The sequence below is a fragment of the Chanodichthys erythropterus genome, chromosome 10, assembly GCF_024489055.1.
Source record: "Chanodichthys erythropterus isolate Z2021 chromosome 10, ASM2448905v1, whole genome shotgun sequence".
NCBI lineage: Eukaryota > Metazoa > Chordata > Actinopteri > Cypriniformes > Xenocyprididae > Chanodichthys > Chanodichthys erythropterus.
Window position 1 is genome coordinate 22,853,477 of NC_090230.1, and position 12,118 is coordinate 22,865,594.

At 39.4% G+C, this 12,118-nt stretch overlaps 1 long non-coding RNA gene across 1 annotated transcript; it reads left to right on the forward strand.

The window, feature by feature from the left end:
• The first annotated feature begins 3,070 nt into the window (after positions 1 to 3,070).
• LOC137027951 (uncharacterized) lies at positions 3,071 to 6,207 on the forward strand. The gene is made up of 4 exons (XR_010896114.1): positions 3,071 to 3,195; positions 3,841 to 3,887; positions 4,050 to 5,661; positions 5,952 to 6,207. It is a non-coding gene; the product is annotated as an uncharacterized lncRNA (long non-coding RNA).
• Positions 6,208 to 12,118: the final 5,911 nt, after the last annotated feature.

Sequence of the window (12,118 nt, forward strand, 5' to 3'; positions counted from 1 at the left end):
ACCACCACAACTCCTTCACCAATAGTTGTCGCCAGTCACATGGTTTGTCTGGCACCCTGGCTTGGCAGAGGATTGCAATGGATTCTTTCTCCAGTTCTTGGCCCTGGCAATGCAGCTGCATCACTTCACCACCGAGCAAGCCAAGATAGCGTTCATCATCTCCCTGCTGACGGGTTGAGCACTCCAATGGGGGGGAACCATCTGAATAATTTTGTCTCTGGATAATTTTGACAATCATTTAATTTTGTCATGTCTTTTGCAAGCCCATAAGAGACACTTCTGTTGGAGAGCAATCTTGCCAAGGAAGAATATCTATTAATGATTATGTTCAAGTTCAGAGCTCTTGCTGCTCTCAGTGGGTAGTAAAAGCGCTCTGGCTCCAAACCGCCTTCCGCCAGAGACTTGAATCTAGGTTGTGGCTGCATCTCAGTGCATACAATGATTCCAGCGGTCTCAAATGGTTCATTTAGCTCTCCATCAGTGTCGCCAATTGTATGCAGTCATGTTTGGACGATTACCAGGCCCAGCAATCCTCCCTATACCACTGTCAACCAGAGTTCACCAGTGCTCCAGAACCAGGGTATGATCTAATGCATATAGATAACACTCAGTTAAAACCAGATGAATGGCAGAGGAAGCTGACCCAGGGGCTTTGTTTGTACTGCGGGACTGGTGGGCATGTAATCCCTTTGTCCTCCACGACCCATGGTGAGAGTTTTTGTTCACAGTCCTACAGTCAGTTTAGCACCATATATTATACAGAGTCCAGTCTGTGACAGCAAAAGCCGTGCATATTTCTGTTTAGGAACTGTCCATCTACGCATTGGCCTACTGCACACCAAACCCATCCATTTCCTGGTTTTGGATTATTCCACCACTGATGTGATTTTAGGGTGCCTGTGGTTAGTGTAACACAACCATGTAATCTCCTGGAAAACTGGTGAAGTTCTGGAGTTAATAATTGCTTCCATGGATGATTTCCCATCTCTCATCCGCTCCAGATTTTGCCCAAAGAAGGCTTCACAGTTGCCTTCACATCTGCCATGGGACTGTGCCATCAATCTGATACTGGTTGAGGCAGTGCCCCCTGGTAGAAGATTTACCCCCTTACACTTCCTGAACAGAAGACCATAGAGGAGTACATAGAAGAGGCTTTACAACAAGGCTACATCCCCCCTTCAACGTCCCCTGCTGCTTTGTCTTGAGATTTGTCTTTGTGACAAAAAAGGACAGAGGCTTGCAGCCTTTTATCGATTACCATGTCCCCAACAAAATAAATGTGAAGTTTAGATATCAACTTCTCTTCATCCCAGCTGCATTAGAACACCTCTGCGGGCCACCGTCATCAGCAAGTTGGACCTTCATGGTGCCTATAACCTCATCTGGATACATGAGGGGGACAAGTGTAAGACAGTTTTTGTGACCCCTTCTGGCCACTATGTATATCCCATCATGCCTTATAGCTTGGTCAGCACACTGTCCATATTCCAGGATTTCTTGAATGAGGTGCTCTGGAAGTTCTGCCATTGGTTTGTGCTCATCTGTATTGATGACATCCTTGTCTTCTCCCAGAGCATGGCCAAACATCACCATCACATTGCAGAGATCCTGAAATGCCTCAGAGAGTTTCATATGTTTCAGAAAGCTGAAAAATGCTCCTTCAAACAGTCCTCAGTGCAGTTCCTTGGTTTTTCTATCAGCAAATGTGATTGAAGATTGAAGCTTTAAAGAACTGGCCCATATCTACCACTATCAAAGAACTCCAATGCTTTTTGGGATTTGCAGCAGCCACAGAACTGGAAATGAGGGGTGGGGCTTAATCAGTCATAGTTGCATGCAATTTTCTTTTGTTAAATATAATCTGTTGCGGGGCCTGTAGCTGGATATCTCATCCATTCACCAGTCTGCTCAAGAACAAGCACAAGTCTCTGTCCTGGACACCAGCAGAAGATGACTTGATATAATTTAATCATTCACTGCATTTTCCTTTGAGGAACGTAAAAAATAGCTGAATATTTATAAACCTATCAATGAAGATGTGAGCTTTGACTCAGTATTAAAAGATAATGAAAATCATCTCTATCACCTTCACATGCACATCAGGTTAACACAATTTTCACATTACATATATGTCACGTGACTTTTACAGATGTCTGTTGCATAGTTGTAATGTTTTGGTGGAGGTGGAATGAAGGCATACAACAGAAAGAGTGAGAATCCAAATGTAGTTTAATATTAGTTATAATCCAAGGTCTTAGTCCATACCAGGCAGAGAGTCAAGCACATATAATCAGTCCGTACATACATTCCATGAAGTCAAGTCAAGTCAAATTTATTTATATAGCGCTTTTACAATTTGTAATTGTTCAAAGCAGCTTTACATATTAGAAGCACAGAAAAAGGGAAGTGGTTAAAAATAAGCTGTACAAGCAAGCGTGGTAATATGTAACATATACAAGATGGTGCTACATTAAGCCAATGTCGGCTGACTTCCAGGGGTGGAAAAAAACCCCTAGGAGAAAAACCCAGCGTGCTAGCACTGGGAAAAAAGTCCTAGGAGGGAAAAAACCCCTTGGAAGATATATATAATATATGCAAATGGATATGGAGATCAAAATCTAAATTATACATTTTTATTATAGAGATTAAAAATAGATTATATATAAATATATGTAAGCGGATACGGGGATTAAAAATCTGAATTATAGATGCAGCCAGAACTGGATCTGTAGGCCCATTGTCTCCTGGGCTACGTTGTAGTCAGGTCCAGACACAGGTTCTCCATCTGATCTGGATACGGCCTGAATCCAGCACCCGGCAAACCTCAGGATAAGCAGAGAGACAGATATTAGCGTAGATGCCATTCTTATTCTGATGTACAGGTATATCTAGTGTTATAGGAAATGTTCTCGGTTCCGGCCGACCTAAATATTGCAGAGTAACAATCCTTTAACGGATTTGAAAAATGTTAATGTATTGATAATGTGTTATGTGTATGCAAGAGCAAAGAGATGTGTTTTTAGTCTAGATTTAAACTAACAGAGTGTGTCTGCTTCCCGAACAATGCTAGGAAGATTGTTCCAGAGTTTAGGTGCTAAATAGGAAAAGGATCTGCCGCCTGAAGGGCAGAAGGAACAAGGAATCCACGATTCAGGAATAACAAAAAGAACACCAGAACTGCTCAAAATGCCACAGGTAAACAAGTCACAGATGAAACAGGTTAATTAATAATGAGCAGTGGATACTGGAAAATGAAGTCCGGGAATAGTCTATGGAAACAATGAAGGACGATGCTGCCATCTGCTGGTATGTAAGGGTACCGCAGCTGACAGATGTAACAATAGTGCTGTAATGTTGTTTTGGCTGCTTTTATTCAAAATCCACCAGATGGCGCCACTAAAAAAGCAATAACAGAATAAAGACATTTTATTCTAATAAACCAAGTAATCTGTTTCATTGAGTTTTTGTTGTTATATTTTTTTATTATAAACAGGCAGTGTTTAGTTGGGTCCATGTCTTATTTAGTTTATTATATTGTTTTTTAGCTCTTCCTCTGTAAGAACAGCAGCATCATGGTGCATATATCGTGTAAATGTAGCATTATTCATAGAGAGATGTGATTCATTTGGGGGGGGGGGGGGGGTGTTTGCATACACCGCTGCCTCCTTCTGCAGTCAATCAGTAAACTGTTGATACACTCACATTGTTACTCATAACTGAAACCCTGCTGTGGTTGTTTTTCTTAAGAGATGTGGTTTGATCTGATGTTAGGCTCTGTCTCTTGGCTTTTCTTGGCTGTCATTTCTTCTGTTGTTCACTGAAGTACTCTCTCTGTTTTAGATCCTATCTTTGTGGTCTTCGTCATTCCTGCTGCAGGCATATTGACAGTAAGTCAATTACAAGGTGTAGCAATCAATTCATGCAGCAAGAATGATTTGATTTTAAAGATGAAGTATTGTAGTTTCTGCAACACTAGTGGCTGTGCCACATGACTTGACACTTGTGATGCTTCCTGCATCTTAATCTTACAGTGTTCATTTGTTGTCTAGAGGAGGACTGGTCACCCGACTGAGCCTGGTTTCTGCCAAGGTTTTTTTCTCCATTTCGTCACCTGATGGAGTTTGGAGTCCTTGCCATCATTGCCTCTTGCTTGCTTAGTTGGGGACACTTCATATCTAACAATATTTTTGATCTGATTGCATTGACATGAGTGTATAAGAACTGAAGCTTGGAAGATGACAACACTGTTTTGTCCAAAGCAGCTTCGTTGATTAAATGCTCTGAAGTAATATTTGATGGTCTTTACAACAGAACTGAATCAACACTGAACTGACTGTTAAGTATATTTATTAAAGTGTATTTATTAAACATATAGGAAATGTTTCATTTCTCAGACAATGTAAAAAACAGAAGGCCTCAGAAAAGGCTTCAGAGTGCACTGTTTGTCTCCCCTCCGTAGCTCTGGGTACTGAATGCAAAACTGATGAGGAGATGCTTTTGATGTCGAGAAATGTAAGTGTAGGAGTGTTCATGCAAGAAAGATTAAGCATCTGTTAATTTCCTCTGCTCTAAAAGTGGGAAGAAAAAATTAAAGATAACCCAACCAACTATTGTTTGAGCAATTAAACAATTTGGAGAGACTGTATTGTAGATTGTACAATTTGTAAGAGATTTGCTTTGACATGTTGTTACAACCATCTAGGGCCAGCCACAACATAAATGAATGTGTGCTCACTCACAAAGATAGAAATTTTTCAACAAAGGTAAATTTATTAACAAAATATAGTGGAAACCATAAACAAAGGGATTAAATTCAGGAGTGGACCAGGCCAAAATAAAAAAATACTAATTTAAGTAGGCCTACCCTCTAATGCTCATCCCAAGAATCCGAATAACAGACCGCATCATCAAGGTAAGCCTCACAGTTGGGTGCATAACACATAATCTCCGAAGGTCTAAATGTAGTGAATTTTGTCTTGCACTTATGTTGTCCTGGGCTGGCAATGGTGTTCTGAACCAAGCGTTGACAGATAGCCAACAGAAATAAAGCTCCATCATACGTTCTTCATTGTGCTTATGTGATGCACACTTTACTGTAAAACTGAAAGCAAACACAAAATATACAAATTACAAAGTTATTTACAAAATATCATGGATATTTTCACATTCACAAACACCAATTTACAGAATCAAACAACTAAATAAACAACCGATTTATGTAAACAGCATTTGTTTGAAAAAAAAAAAGGAACTGCGAACATAGACAGTAAAGCATCATTAGCATATTAGCCGCGATCACGCTGCATTCACACTGGGCTCCAGCGTCAACGTTTGACGTAGGGCGTGTCTGAGGCTGCGTTCCAGTTCGGTTTTAGACACGAGGCGTTTCTCAATGTCAAGGAAGGATCCTCGGAAGCCAGAATTTCAAGAATGCTACGTCATCGACATTCGTCAAAGGACTGTTCCAATGTCGAGGATCCTCGGAATTTCAAACAAGGACTGAGTCCTTCTTTCGAAAAATATCCCATACACAGGAAAGGATGCATATGTGTATCCTTCGCGCTCTCAAATCACCCACAATCCTATGCGTGCAGCTTTGCAATCTTGTTCAAAAATGTTTTTAAAACATGATGGACGTTATCGGGCAATATGCTTTCAAATGTAAGTATATTTACGTTACCAAACATTTGTTATAACAGTAGTAAATATGTCAGATAAATAAGGTTTAACGTTTAAATGCCAGTACAAATTACTACCGTACTGATATTATAAATTATACAAATACAAATTACGTTACTGATGGCTAACTGAACCGGACCGTTGTTAGCTTGTTTGCCATCACGGCATCCTTTATAAATAACTAGTTACGTTGTCTAAAGGAATTTAACGTTAATATTATACCATTATACCATTCACAGCGTTATTCATAGCTTTCTCGTATTTTTTAACAGGGACCAAGGAACAAACGGAGGCGTTCATACGTGTCCGTGTAGAAAACAAGCAGCTGTTTACCGGGGGGTAATGACGCAATGACGTGCACTTGCTAGTCTGTTCCATTTACGTGTTCTCTGAATGCTAAAGATAAAGGAGCCTCTCCTAGACTCTGAAGGAAGTGACTTGGAAGGACCAGTCCTGCCAAGGAAGTATCCTTGACATTGAGAAACGCCTACGCACTCGCGAACTTTCCTAAACACTTCTCTTCGGGGGAATCCCTGCCGCCATTTTGAAGTGCGTTCCACTTCGTGAAGTGGACGAGGGAAGTTTATATGGACAGACCCTCGCTCCCTCGATTTTGACCGAGGGAGCGAGTCTACTTCATATGTACACTTCAGGCAGCTCCATAACCCACAATGCAACACGATTGTGACGTCACCGCATATCGCGTTTAATTTCCCCCACCACAAACAACTCTATGATACATTAATTATTTTTTAAACATTTAGACATTTAAACATATAGAATACTGTATTAAACAATTTTGTAAGGGGAAAAAATAAATAATAAATCGGATTGCAGATTCCAAGTGATCAAGGGCTTAGGACGTTCCAGTTCAGCCCAGACAAAGGTTCCGCCAGAAGTGGGCACTCGTGCAACGTAAGCAATGACGTACATCCGAGTCAAGGAGACCGAGTGAAGTTAGCGAGGGAAGGGCATTTAAAAAACTTACTGGAACGCAGCCCTTGAAACTTCTTCTTCTTCTTCTTCTTCTTCAGTGAATTTTATTGGCAGTTTGCAATCTTTGAGCATTAACGCCATCTACTGGACTGAGGTCACATTGGGTCGTGAGGGAAAAAAAAAAGCCTCCAGAAGAAGACTAATAAATAAATCAATAATAAAATATAACTCGATAAATAAATAAATATAATAGGCTAAATTCTTCTTGCTAAATGTGTTTCTTTTAGGAACTCTATCACTGCTTTGGTAACTGCCTGTGTTTCAGGTAGACTCAACAGTTTGCTTAAAGTAACGGAATTCCTCGTTACCCTCTTAAATATTTCTCTCTCTTCAGAATACTGTCTACAGGTCAGAAGTACATGCTTCACGGTTTCTGTTTCTGTACAATATGGGCACATTCCTGTCTCATGTTTCCCTATTATACGTAGGCTGCTATTCAGTCCTGTATGTCCCAACCTTAGCCATGTTAACCAGATTTCCTCCTGTCTTGAGAGTGAACTGATCTTTTTAACTGTTACATTCTGCTGAATACTATATAAATGCCTATCTTTTCCCTCCTTATCCCATTTATCTTGCCAGAGTTTATGAATACCATCTTTAATTATTGTTTTAAATTCTGATTTGCTGAGAGGAATCTGTACTTCAACTTGTTCTGCTTTAATTGCTTCTTTTGCCAATTCATCTGCTTTCTCATTGCCCTCAATACCTGTGTGTGCTGGGACCCAAGTGAACTGTAATATTATCTTCTGTTGAATTATCCTGAAAATCATCTGATGAACTTCAACTAAAAGATCCTGTCTGCATGCAGATTTCCCATTCTGGAAACTAGTTAAGGAGGATGAACAAATAACCAATTTATATGGCTTCACTTCTTCTACTGTAACGCTACAAGTTCTTTTTTGTATTTTGACATTATATTTAGGAATGTACACAGCCACCCCTGTTTTAGTTGATTCTTTGGATGCATCTGTAAATATTTGTACTGTGTCATCACACGTTACTTCTAGATACTGCTGTACACTTTGATACATTCCTGTATTGATTATATTTTTTGCTTCTAGATTAACTACAGGGTAGCAGAAAAACCAGGGAGGAATTGTGCTCAAGTTAACAGTTTTGCTACAAGATATATTATTTATTCCCATGTGATCTGCCTCTTTATTGCTATTCCATCCAAAACTATTCACATTGCGACCATATTCCCAGCATTCTTCTAACACCAATTTTGTAGGATGTGTATTTTCATGCCCTTTTATTGGATTAAATATTGGATTTACCCAATATGCTAGAGAAAGTTTTAACCTTCTAAGATTTAGAGGCATCTCCTCTATCTACTTGCATCGCTGAGATAGGTGATGTTCGGAAGGCTCCGCTACACAGCCGGAGGGCTTTGGCCTGCACCCTGTCTAGTTCTGCTAATGTAGTTTTTGCTGCTGTTTTGTATACTATACATCCATAGTCAAACACTGATCGGATTATTGCAATGTAAATTATTTTCAAAGAAGAGCCTGACGCCCCCCAACTGTACCCTGTAAGACACTTGTCCACCATTCTCTGAACATGATTTTTAAAAGTAAGTTTACTATCAAACCACACACCAATATATCTAAAGTCATTGGCCTGTTTGAGAGATTGTCCATATATCTTAAGATCTATTGTGGGTTTTACCCTTTTCTTAGAAAAACAGATGAATTGCGTTTTTTCCACTGAAAATGTCTGTTTAAATGCCCTTCCCTCGCTAACTTCCCTCAGTCTCGTTGACTCGGATGTACGTCATTGCTTACATTGCACGAGCGGCACTGGCGGAACCTTTGCAATGGGCTGAACTGAAACGTCCTGGTCCTAAGCCCTTGATCACCTGGAATCCGCTATGGAGTTGATTTAGTGTTTATTTTCCCTCTTACAAAATTGTTTAATACAGCGTTCTATACATATATATGTGTGTTTTAAATGTTTAAAAAATAATTAATATAGCATATAGTTGTTTGTGGTGGGGTAAATTAAACGCGATATGCGGTGACGTCATAATTGTGTTGCATTGTGGGAGCTGCCTGAAGTGTACATATGAAGTAGACTCGCTCCCTCGGTCAAAATCGAGGCAGCGAGGGTCTGTCCATGTGAATTCCCTCGTCCACTTCATGAAGTGGAACACACTTCAAAATGGCGGCAGGGATTCCCCCGAGGGGAAGTGTTTAGGGAAGTGCGTGTGCGTGTCTAAAGCTGCGTTCCATTCGACAGGGTCCCTACGCAGTGTTCACTGCTCCCTACTTCCTGAGCACGGTATATCCGTTGAAGTGTACTTCGCTGACAATATAATCACTCATTTGGAACACACTACAAACGTCATCAAAGAAAGTCAACGACGGTGTCGCGCAGATTATGATATAACAAATAAATAGATATTATAATTTACTTTCAAATTTAAAATGGACTCTTAACAGATTTGAAGCTGTAGCCTCTCATGCCATATGAAAATAAATTCTCATTTTGGTTAACTGTATGTATTCTTAATCCACCGTCTGGGTCTCATCTTGTGCGCTTTCTTTTCCACGTGCAGCCACATAGTAAACACTTCTGAGGTAAATAAAGTAAAATAAAAAATGACAGAGCCTCAGCTGTTTTCAACACTTTTACTTTGTCATGCCTATTCATACAATAAAATATGCAAATACACTCATCGCCATAACCTCATACTTTCGTTCGTATAATAATAACAAAATTTATGAATACTCAAAATTCAAATGTAAATTCTTCCATCGGAGAGCCGTTAAAAAACTTTCAATGGCTCTGCTCCATCGTAGCTCTGACTGGTGACGCGGTGCGCAATGACAGTTGGGTGATTTTACCTCTCTACTTCCTGTGAAGTGATGTATCGATGTTCCCTTTTTCCCTATGCCGTTCGCAGTGCCCTTCGAACTAAACATGTTCGCTCCCTTCGGAATGGAATCTCACTTAAGATGGCGAAATACCCTGTAAAGTCCACTTCGCAGTCCACTTACGGTCGAATGATAGGCTACGCACCTTAAAACTGGAGTGGAACGCAGCCTTGGGTGTTTGCATAAAGCGATCTGATTGACTGACGCCTGCATTGGCGCTTGAAAAGTTGAACTTGTTCTTTTTTTTTTTTTCTTTTTTTTTTAAATCTTAAACTTCTGCCGCTTGCAACGCATGACAGGACGTCACCCATTCAAAGTTTTTTTTTTTTTTTTTGCAAGAACTTCAAAGTGAATGAGAAGCGTTAACCAACAGAATGCAGATCGCGCTATATTTCAGAATCAAACATCGAATTATAAACATCTTAATAACGACCAGCTTTTAATTAAACTAACACAATATTTTTCATTATTTTCATGAAATTTATACGGTTGTATCCAGTGGCGTAGCAAGTCAGCCCTGTGCCCATATGCAAAAAAAAAAAAAAAAACATTTACGGGCCCCCCTTGGCTTCGCGGACTCTAACATGCAGACAAAAATGTAAAAAAAAAAAAAAAAAAAAAAAAATATAAAACAACAGTAGCTACAGTAGGCCTACTATGCGCTCCTCCATCATTTTGACTTTGCGGATCTATTTCAAAAATGTAAAAAAAAAAACGGCTTTTCAACAGTCTACGCTTGAAATCGACCGATTCGACTTTGGAATTTCAGAATGATCATAGCATCATTTCAGATGCAATGAGTCCGAAGATTATTCCAGTTATGAATGAATTATTTTGTCACAGACTTTTTTAATGAATGTTTTATTCCTAATAAATTTAGAAGTTGCTTCTTTAAATTTGTTTCCATCACGTTTTATGTGCATTTTATTTCGTTGAATATAAAGTAGGCCTATCCACCCCAGCAAGAGTAGCTACGAGTTACATTTATTCACAACTTGTGCAGTATCTTAAAATGTGCAGACATAGTCGTTTTTTTTTTTTCAGAAAACCAATGAGACTCATTTAAAATTCTGTACTACTGACATTACTGCATGCGTAAGTTTCAGAAACCCACTTAAAAAATGACAGAAATGCGAATACCGGTCAAATACAATAGATCATCGACATGGCATGGCCCATTTTTATGGTCCATTTATTCAGATTCTTAATGCTTTTCAGTACATTTACCATAGATAGCCTATAGCAAGTTATTGACAAAATTATTTATACTATAGCCTACTTCATTTTTCTGAACATACTGTATGTACACGGGTTCTGTCTCGCTCACAGATAGTATTTGGCTGCAGAAAGACGCATTCGGCGATCTAGTGGACTTTTGTTTTCAAGCACTCAATTCACTCTTGCATGGGCTGTTTTCAGTACACACACTGTCCGTGACATCACAAAAATTGGTCTGCACGCGGACGGGGAGTGCGGACGACCGCAAACCCTCCTGATGACGAAAATTTTGCGATGCGAACGGTGCGCAGACGCCCTAAGTATACTTTGGGGTTAAGCCCGCAATAGCGGGCCCCTAATCCGCCCGGGCCCATATGCACGTGCATATCTTGCATGCCCAGACGCTACGCCACTGGTTGTATCTACTCTAAGGATTAGACAGCAAACAATGACGTGCATCCAAAACGCTATCACTAAAAAACGAGTCTTTTCTTCTACTGTCTTACGTGCTTTCACCACAAGGTGTCACACACAAACTTATACAAATCAAAATACAGCTTCCAAAGAGACTGCACACAGAACACACTTCTGGTCCCAAAGCTGGATGATTTTTCTCATATGTAAGGTGCCAGTCATGGTCCCTTATGAAATTAAATCATTGATTATTGTTTCTGCGGCAGTTCTTGGTTGCATATGTTTGAAAATACTGGTAAAGTGGTCAACTACAGCCAGTAGGGATTACTCTTCTCCCTGTGAAAATTTGTCTATAGAATTAAATTCAAGGGGTAAAGTAGGTGTAATGCTTCTCATTGGAGCCGTCTCATGGGTCACATGTTTTTTTTCGACTTTTATCTCTGACTAACAGGACCAACAACAAAAACTCTTGTCATTTACCATGACATTTATATTTATTTATTTAAGGAGATATTAGCACTGGCAAAAAAGAAAGATGCTTTATTGCAGTCAGAATGTATAGCTACTTTCTATTGGTAAATGCTAATAGCATAAGAAAAGATTTTTAATGCGGTCAATAGGCTGAATTACACTTTAGAGTAAAGTGAATGAATTTGTTTGACAGGCAGCATTACTGATTGAGCTCATCTGAAAAGTTACAGCAGTCTACCTTATTCTGTGACATGTCTGTGTTAGTGAAAGCTAACTTTAAGTCTTACTTTAAATATTTATTTCCACAAGACTGCTCACTACTAGTGTAACATGATAGCCTAAATATTTTTTTCTTTCTTTCTTATTTTTACCTTGTTATATATATATATATATAGGCCTATACATATTAAAATTCTTTAAAACAATAAATTCCACACTTGGGTTAGAAATAAGTGATGTTTCAT